General features: G+C 40.3%; 1 pseudogene; it reads left to right on the forward strand.

The window, feature by feature from the left end:
- The first annotated feature begins 4,276 nt into the window (after positions 1–4,276).
- On the forward strand, positions 4,277–5,385 carry LOC128632690 (succinate receptor 1-like; annotated as a pseudogene).
- Positions 5,386–8,810: the final 3,425 nt, after the last annotated feature.

The raw sequence follows: 8,810 nt of genomic DNA on the forward strand, positions 1-8,810 counted from the left end.
GATCTGCTGGTATTAATGCTGCACTCTGTTTTACTTGAGCTCTGAAAGGAACAGATACCGAGTTTTCCGGTCTCTCCTGATCACTAAAGGCTTTCCGGCGTTCCGAAATCTGCTTTGGATACTCTGAGCAAGGTCATATTTGAGTTTGATAAACATATTAATAAGACCTACATGAATTATTCCTGTGATGTACAGAGAGAAATGAGTATAATCGTCGTCCCCTGTCTTCATCTTTGCTCGTAAAAATGATCCGTTACAGTGATTTGATCACATTAGTGAATTTGGGCTAAAATCAGCAGAATTACGTCACAAACTTAAACTTATGACATAAAAGCTACAAGTCATCAAAGTCGAGTTTCATCACATAGAAAATAACGTGAAGGAATTCTGTTTAGCGTTGACCACATGAGTGCCGCCATGTCATTGTGATCTCAGGTATGTGTACGTGTGTGGTGGAGAGCTCTCAGGACTGTTCTATCACACGTCTCCACGAGGGACGTTGTGGTTTTACGAGTTTCAGTACAACGGCTTGCAGCATAAGAGGGGAAACAAAGGCAAATTCAGTAGTTTGACTGCTTCAGAGTGGTAATTTGATTCTTGAGAACAAAAGGATGCTGATGAAGGGAGAGGTTTATTTGTACGTCTCAGACGTTGGCAGGAGTGTGAGGTAGCTCTGGTGCTCTGTGAGCTCTGAGGGACTCTGTAGGATCGTCTCGGGGAGCAGCGTAATCTGCCATGTTGGGTAAACCAGACAGCACACAGCAGCTCAGACCACGGCGAGAAATCCCCATGTTTTCGATTGCATGCCATTCAGAAGTCTGCTTATCATAACACTACTCCGCTTCATCCATGGAGGTAGAGCCGTTATCTCCTCCAGCAACGACAGGAGATCGTCCAGCACCTCAATGCCAAAGTTGCTGCGCTTGTTGTTCATGGCTGGACCTTGTGTCCACACGTTGGTCTGAGGATTATACACCTCTAACATTGCTTATTTGATTAACACCATCATTTCCCCCGACAGCGTAAACCCATCCTCCGTACGCAACCACGCCCAGTCCACGCCTTCTGATCATCATGGGGGTGATGAGGGTCACACGCTCCCGTCTGAGGACTGTAATACTCCCCCGTGAACAAACACCCTTCCCGTCAAACCCTCCACATATGTACACTTTGCCGTTCAGTACTGTAGCGCTAGAGTCACTCCTTGTTCGTGCATCGGCGCGATCATGCACCCGATCATTCTCAGGTTCATATCGCTCTACTGTATTTAGATGATAGAAGCCTTCAAATCCTCCCATCGCATAGATACGACTGTCCAGCACACACACGCTCACGTCACACCGGCAAGAGTGCATGGGGTTCACCTGAGCCCGGTTCTGGTGATGGGTCAAACCTTCTCACACTGTTGAGGAAACCCTCACTGTTGAATCCTCCGATGCAGTACACGAAGCCATTCAGATACACCGTCCCGTGATAGGCTCGTGGACTCTCGTCGTGTGACGTTGACCCAGCGTGCTGCTCGCGTATCATACGCTTCTATGTTTCTTGTACAAACATTTGTACAGTTGTATTGAGTTGTATTGAGATTCTTGTGGCCATAGCCACCGATGGCCAGCAGAACGGCGCTGGGCAGGCGGAGTCTCTGGAGATCAGAGCTGAGAGGAAGGCTCGGGTTGAGGTCATCGATGCCCATCAGAACTCTGGTGACGATCAGCTTACATGTCATTCGTCCATCACTAAACGTTGTTGCTCACATTGTTCATAAGGTAATCGTGTGTCAATAGCCCCAGACGCCCCCTGGGCAGTAACACTCCTATGTGCGCTTTCCGTTTCCATGGCGCATGTTTGATCCACTGTAAGATGGCTTCAAACACCACACTCTCCTGTTTCACGTTCAGTTCGTCCTTCTCGATTATCTCGCTCAGCTGCTCGACCGTCAGGTCCAGGAACTCCTCAGAGAGCCGCACCATCTCCTCAAAGTTGTGCAAGATAACCGGAAGGCCTGCTGCTTCAACTTCTCGCAGAAGTAGAGTGAGCTAAACGACAGATGTTAATGCAGTTCTCGGGACACAGCTGAGCCTTCAGGAACATGCAGCAGTCGTTCAGCAGGCTGTTCACCACAGACAATCAGCAGCGATCAGCAGCTTAAACACGTTTTTCTCCGTGATGTTAACACGTCTTATATACGCGTACCCTACGATCAGCTCCATTATCTCGGCGAAACGTTAGGATGCTGTACCTGGGCTTATCAGGAGGTATACCCGCCGTTGGTGAAGAGAGTCATGAAGTATTTGCTGCAGCCGCACAGGATGATCTTGTGCACGTGGATTCGGGCGCCGTCCACCACGATGACTGGCGTCACAGAGCTGCTTCTCTAACCGCAGCTCATTGATGATGTTGCAGGACATCCCATCTACCTTCCTCTCCATTCCCTTTCTCTTCTTCCTGTTTACTCATTTTCTGTGCAGGTCAGAGCTACTGAATGTACAACATTCATCTGAATGTGGATTGTGTTGATGCAGATCAGCCTTTCAACTCGGAATGTTCTGATTCACATTTCAGAATAATAACAGCTCATGATTCCAAGCTTCCAATTCTAATTTTGTGACCACGGATACATACAGGATGCAGTGAACCTGACAGACCCTGCAGTACAGGATCAGTCTCTGTGAAATGCTTTAAAAACAGCTTTAAATCCTGCGCATGTCCAAAATGCACAGGTCTGTGTAAAGAACCGTTTATTTTTCCTGTTAAAAAAAAAAACACCTCCCAGGGTGAATTTCCCAAGTAGAATTAATCCTATATTAAAATGATTAAATATTGATGATGAAATAGTTAATAATGGCTGTATTTTTTATTTTTTGTTTGTTTAATAGCTTTATAGATAGATAGATAGATAGAGAGAGAGAGAGAGAGATGTATGTTTATACAGATAAACATTACCTTCCAGCTTTTTGGTGAGAAAGTAATTAAACTTGTCCACTTTAAGTAACCTTTTAAAACATTTAGCTGTTTTACACCAGAAATAAATTCTGAACTGATGACCGCTGCTATAAGTTTTGACACCATGACATTTTAAATGAAATGCTAATTATGTTCTTTACTTAGTGTGGCCTACGTAGGTTTTATTACAGATATTATTTTATTACAAAAAGTGTCATATGATATTTTATATCATTACACTACACACTCTAAATAACACTTTTTTTTCCTGCTAGAGAATTAAGGATGAAGATTTCTAACGTTATATTTGTAACAAGAATAATATTTGATCCAAAGAGAGGTGTAGAAAGGAACTATTTCTCACTGTTCTGTAAGAATCATGACCACATGTCTTGAAATTTATTTATTGCTACGGATTTAATTTAGATTATTTCCAGGTTAGAGCAATTTCCCAGGAGGTTAAACTAGTTTTTATAGAAATTTGGGTTCTTCTTTACCAGTTCAATAGTTTAATCTTTTAACTGACTATACTTTGATTCATGACTATGTTTTTTGTATATGCCCTAATAAACATGCTGATCTCATGCGATTGTTCCTGTCTCTTCACCTCTAAATGACACATTTTTACACACACACACACACACACACACACACACACACACAACAACACACACACACACACACACCACACACAACACCACACACACACAAACACCACAAACACACACACACACACACACACACACACACACACACACGAGAGAGAAACAGCTTGTTCATATAAGAAAACGAAATAAGCACAGACCCTCTGCAGACTTCCGCTAACCGACTCCCCACCTGCTACAGTAATGAACAGTATTACATACTTGACATACCTGGAATACCTGAGCTAATGGGACGATACTGTACAACCTATTCATCCCAATCACTAGTTGTGACTCATTGTGAATTTTCATGACCTTCTGTTGATTTCAAATTTTAATGAAAAAACACATCAGAAAAAATGGTCAGACTTTTTGACCCCACTGTATATGTTTATGTAGAACATTTGGACAAGTGCACATTTTTATCTTGATGCCTCTGAACTTAAGTTCACAGCAACTCTTTCACAACACTGTCAAATACAACATTCATTCTAAATTGCGCAGTTTTGCTAATAAATTAAAACAATTTATGAATCAAAATAGGGTTGAAAGCTTAAAAAGAATTAAAGCCCCACACCTGAGAATAATAATAATCTGCTTCATACAAACTATAATTATTTTTTTATTGTTTTGAGAACATAATTCAGAGAGATCAAATTAAAACTAAGGCATCTAAGGGAGGTCAAGAAATGTGGAATGTGGAAGCACATGTGACACTACTTTAATCTGCCCACAAAAAAAGCATCATTCTAGTGTTAACCAGCAAATTATACCTGCAATAACATGAAAATAGAACCCTTTATGTACAGTAATTATATATACACTATTTTTTTTATGGCTGTAGGACAACTGCTGCAGTGTCATCGCTCCATTATTAGAAAGATATTACCTCTCGCCAGTGTATGGCCTGGAATTTCACTATTGGCTTCATCGGAAACCTAGTGCAGGTCCTAGGCTATATATTTTGCCTCCCTGCTTGGAAGTCCAAACTTGTACCTGTTTAACCTGTCTGTGTCTCTTTCATCTACCTGTGTACTTTACCTGAGCTGTCCTATAACTACGCTACAACCAGAAGAAATTCAGTACTTCACTATGCATGGTCAATCGCTACATCCTCCATGTGAACTTGTACTCTAGCATCCTTTCATGATGCCTGTAAGTGTGGACCGTTTCTTGTTGCATGTCACCCACAGCGAGAACACATCCTGTTGACACTCAAGGCCTCATTGTGCATCACCATACTGAACTGGATCTTGGTAAATGCTCAAATTGCTGCTCCCTCATAGACTTCATTATCCAGGACTTGGAGGAAATGGCTGGACAGTGTGTTGTGATTTTGCAAGTGTCAGAGTGGCCAGAGTTATTCTGATTTACAGCATAGTGCTCAAAAACTGGACATGTGATGCCCCTGGTGGGTTTGTTTCTATCATCGCAAAGCATGGTTTCTGTTCTCATGAAAGAGAGGAAATGCATGTGACATCCTTCAAAGGCCAGTAAGAATCGTGGGACTGTGGCAATCATGTTTCTGGTGCTCTACACACCCATCCATATAATGAGGATTGTGCGCATTGCCTCTCGGCTTCCTGAATTAAATTTGTCACCGTGCATCGTAGACTACATCGATTCGGTTTCGCAGTGACACGGCTAATTGCATAGGCTCAGTGTCATCTTCCCAGTATTTTACTTCCTCATGACAGACAGCTTTAAGGAAGCACTGCAAGACAAGTGGAGGCAGCTTAAAAGGATGCTAATGGTTGCACTACAAGCAAGTATGACTATTAAGCAAAGACAGCATTGATAACAATTGCCTTGCTTTGAAATCTGACTGTTGTGAATATTTATTCACAGTTTGCTGGCAAATTAAATCAAAAGCCGATATAAAGTGTCTTAGTAGAACATTGCCAAAAACATTTTCAGTACACCTTGGTGTTTTAAGTATTAAAATGTAAATCATATGCTATAATCTTCACAGTAATCAAATCGCAATGCAACTGCCAGTGTTAGACACTGCTTGCTACCATCATCAAAACAAATGAAGTAAATCTCTTCTATAAGAATAATGCTTCAGTACAGTTCTAGAGACTTGTAAAATCTACACCAAGGTGTACTGAAAATGTTTTTTGGCAACCGGGTACTCCCATTTCCTTCCCCAGTTCAAAGACACGCATGGTAGGCTGATTGGCGTGTCTAAAGTGTCTGTAGTGTATAAATGGTTTGTGTGAATGTGCCCTGCGATGGACTGGCACCCTGTCCAGGTTACTCTGGCTTGTGCCCGATGCTCCCTGGGATAGGCTCCAGGTTCCCCCGCGCCCTGAAAAGGAGTAAGCAGGGGAAGATGGATGGAATTCCTATTTTAAAATTAAATAGACATGTACTGTAGAGTTATTTGCAGACATCTTCCTGTAGGTGGAGCTATTGTCTCAGCAGTAAAGTATTATTATTTAATCTTGTGTTCAATTCCCCTTACTCGCCCTACTAGGCCAAAACCAGTGTGCACTTGCAGCATGAGGAGACGAGTGTGTAGTAGGGTGTTGTTTTTTAAACTACTATATTTTCTATAGTTGCTATCTAAAATGACCTTTAATACAGAGGAGGTGGACTATGGGGAGGTGCAATACCAGTACCCGGATACTAACATAACATAGAGGTTCTCTTTTTTTTTGTGTACAGACAATGCTAATGTTTCCTCTTCGTTACTTGACAAAGTTATTATTTAGCTGTCGAACACAGTATACTGGAGTTGGAATGAAAGAATGAATATGGATATTATTTTATTTCCACTCCAATATACTGTGGTAAAAAAATATATTTTTAAAAACTATAACTTTGCCATTTCCAAATATTTATGAACCTGACTGTATCTGCTGGGTCTGCAAAAATAATGTAATTAATAAAATAAAATCAGCTTGGATGGTCATTGTGCATGTTTTTTCTAGTCCAGCCAACTTTTCTGATTTTTAGGAATTAATGAATGAATTTTTATTATTAATATTTTCATGTTTTTTCATACATCTTGCAATGTGCTTTTGGACACATTATTGATGGAACCTGGAGCCACTGGGTGTTTCAGGTCTTTAATCCTAAGACTCCCTGGACCTGGCCTATGTCCAAATTGCTGATAACCCTCCAGAGCCTTCTTGAAGCTCTCTCAGCAGCCTCTGTGGTGTTCCTGATAGTTCTTTTCATTTGTTGTCCTGTGATGTTAAGATGCTTTAAGGTGTGGTAGAGAGACAGGCTGGAAAAGCCTCTCCAGCACACAACGGGATCCTCATAATAATAATAATAATAATAATATAATAATAATATAATAATAATAATAATAACAACAATAATAACAATAACAACAACTATCATATGCATGGAGTTTGCATGCTCTCCCCATGCTTCGGGGGTTTCCTTCAGGTGATCTGGTTTCCTCCCCAACTCAAAGACATGTGTTGTAGGATGATTGGCATTTCCAAATGATCCGTAGTGGTGAGTGTGTGTGAGTGTGTGTGCAATTGTGCCCTGCAACAGGTTGGCACCCTATCCAGGGCTGTCCCCTGTCTTGTGCCCCAAGTCCCTTGGGATAGGCTCCACGCTCCCCCACGACCCTGTGTAGGATACGCAGTACAGAAAATGGATGGCTGGATGGATGGATGTCCCAAATCAATGTCACTGCTACAGCAAAATCATAGAACTTTGGGGTAATTAAACTTATGGCAGAAAATTCTACTGACTTGTTCGTGCCACTGCAACATTATTATTTTTTTTAAACTTATGGCTCAATACTAAACCTACCAAAGTTTCTCACTCCCATTTTCTCTCGCCAGCAATTATAAATACTAAAAATCTACATTAGCAGAACAGACAAAACAAAGCTAAAATCACAACAGAACAGAAAGCAAAGTTAAAACCAATAATTTATTTTCAAAGGTTATGTAAACATCTCAAAATATACTGTACCTCTGTTAAACATTTCACAATAATCAGTAGGAATAAGTGGAACTAAATCTTATACAAACTGTACATGAACATGGTCAGAAAGATTCCAACAGGAATTTGAAATGTGAACCTTCGATTAAAACTGGAGTACGTGAGTGAGGGTGCGCTGCTGTTACCTGTACTCCAGCAGTGTAGTGAGTGTGGTTTGTTTGGAATGGTTTGAGTTTTGGATAGATCAAGCTAAATAAAACACTTAATACACATGGGTAATAATGTCTGTTTTTATATTATTTAAGGTTTGATGCAAAACATAATCCAAAATGATGTACAATTAAAGGTTAGTATAATTATCCTACACTGAACAAGTTAAGTGATATATGTGCACACATACTAATCATGGGTCCAAATATTGCTAAATTTGGCTGAATTATAAAAGCCATTAGTCGTACTGAATGAAGAGTCGTTGGGAGTTTATTGCTGAGCCAAATGAACTGACTCACTGAAAAGAGCTGGAATAACCATAAATAATTTGTGTATCTTTGATTCCTGTATGTGTCTATAAATCTTTATGTCCCCGATGTTCCCATGCCAACTGGTCACTTGCGTCACGATTGCAATGAACTCAAAGCAAAAAAAAATAAATAAATAACAATAATAATAATAATGTAACTGCTGTTTTCTAAGTTGAGCAGTGTAAGTGTGAGTTCTTTTGGCGTGAGGTATTTGTGTTGCACAATGATGAATAATTGCTGTATATTTCTCTTTAAACATTGCCTATGTCCAGTGATGAATAATTAGTAAGATTTGATGGTAATATTAGTCTACACTTATTTTCAAACTTTTTGTAACACATTTTCTGTCTATTCCAGATGTGTGGAGTCCTTCACATTAGAATAAGATGAATAGTTAATGTTGAATTAGGATTTGCATGGATTACATGTGTCTGGATCGGACAGTGTTGCATGTTACGTGGTGGTTTCTTTTGCTGTTGATGTGACCTGTTGTTGTGCTGATGTGGGTCTCACTGCAGTGACATGTTTGTTAGTTTAGTTCAGTTACAGTCTCTTTGCAGCAGTGTAGTTTGAGAGACTTGTTTCTTTACTGAACCGTAGACTGTTGAATAGAATAAAGTAATGTGTGAATATACAAATATATATTTATGCGGTGTGCTATGGACATGCAATACAATATATACGAAACACAAGTCTCAATATTTAAATAAGACAGTGCAATGGTCACAAACACGAGGAATGGAGCGTATACTGCACAATCTGTGAGTGAATTGAAAGTCTTTATACT

Source organism: Ictalurus punctatus, unplaced genomic scaffold (genome assembly GCF_001660625.3).
Source record: "Ictalurus punctatus breed USDA103 unplaced genomic scaffold, Coco_2.0 tig00163737, whole genome shotgun sequence".
Classification (NCBI taxonomy): Eukaryota; Metazoa; Chordata; class Actinopteri; order Siluriformes; family Ictaluridae; genus Ictalurus; species Ictalurus punctatus.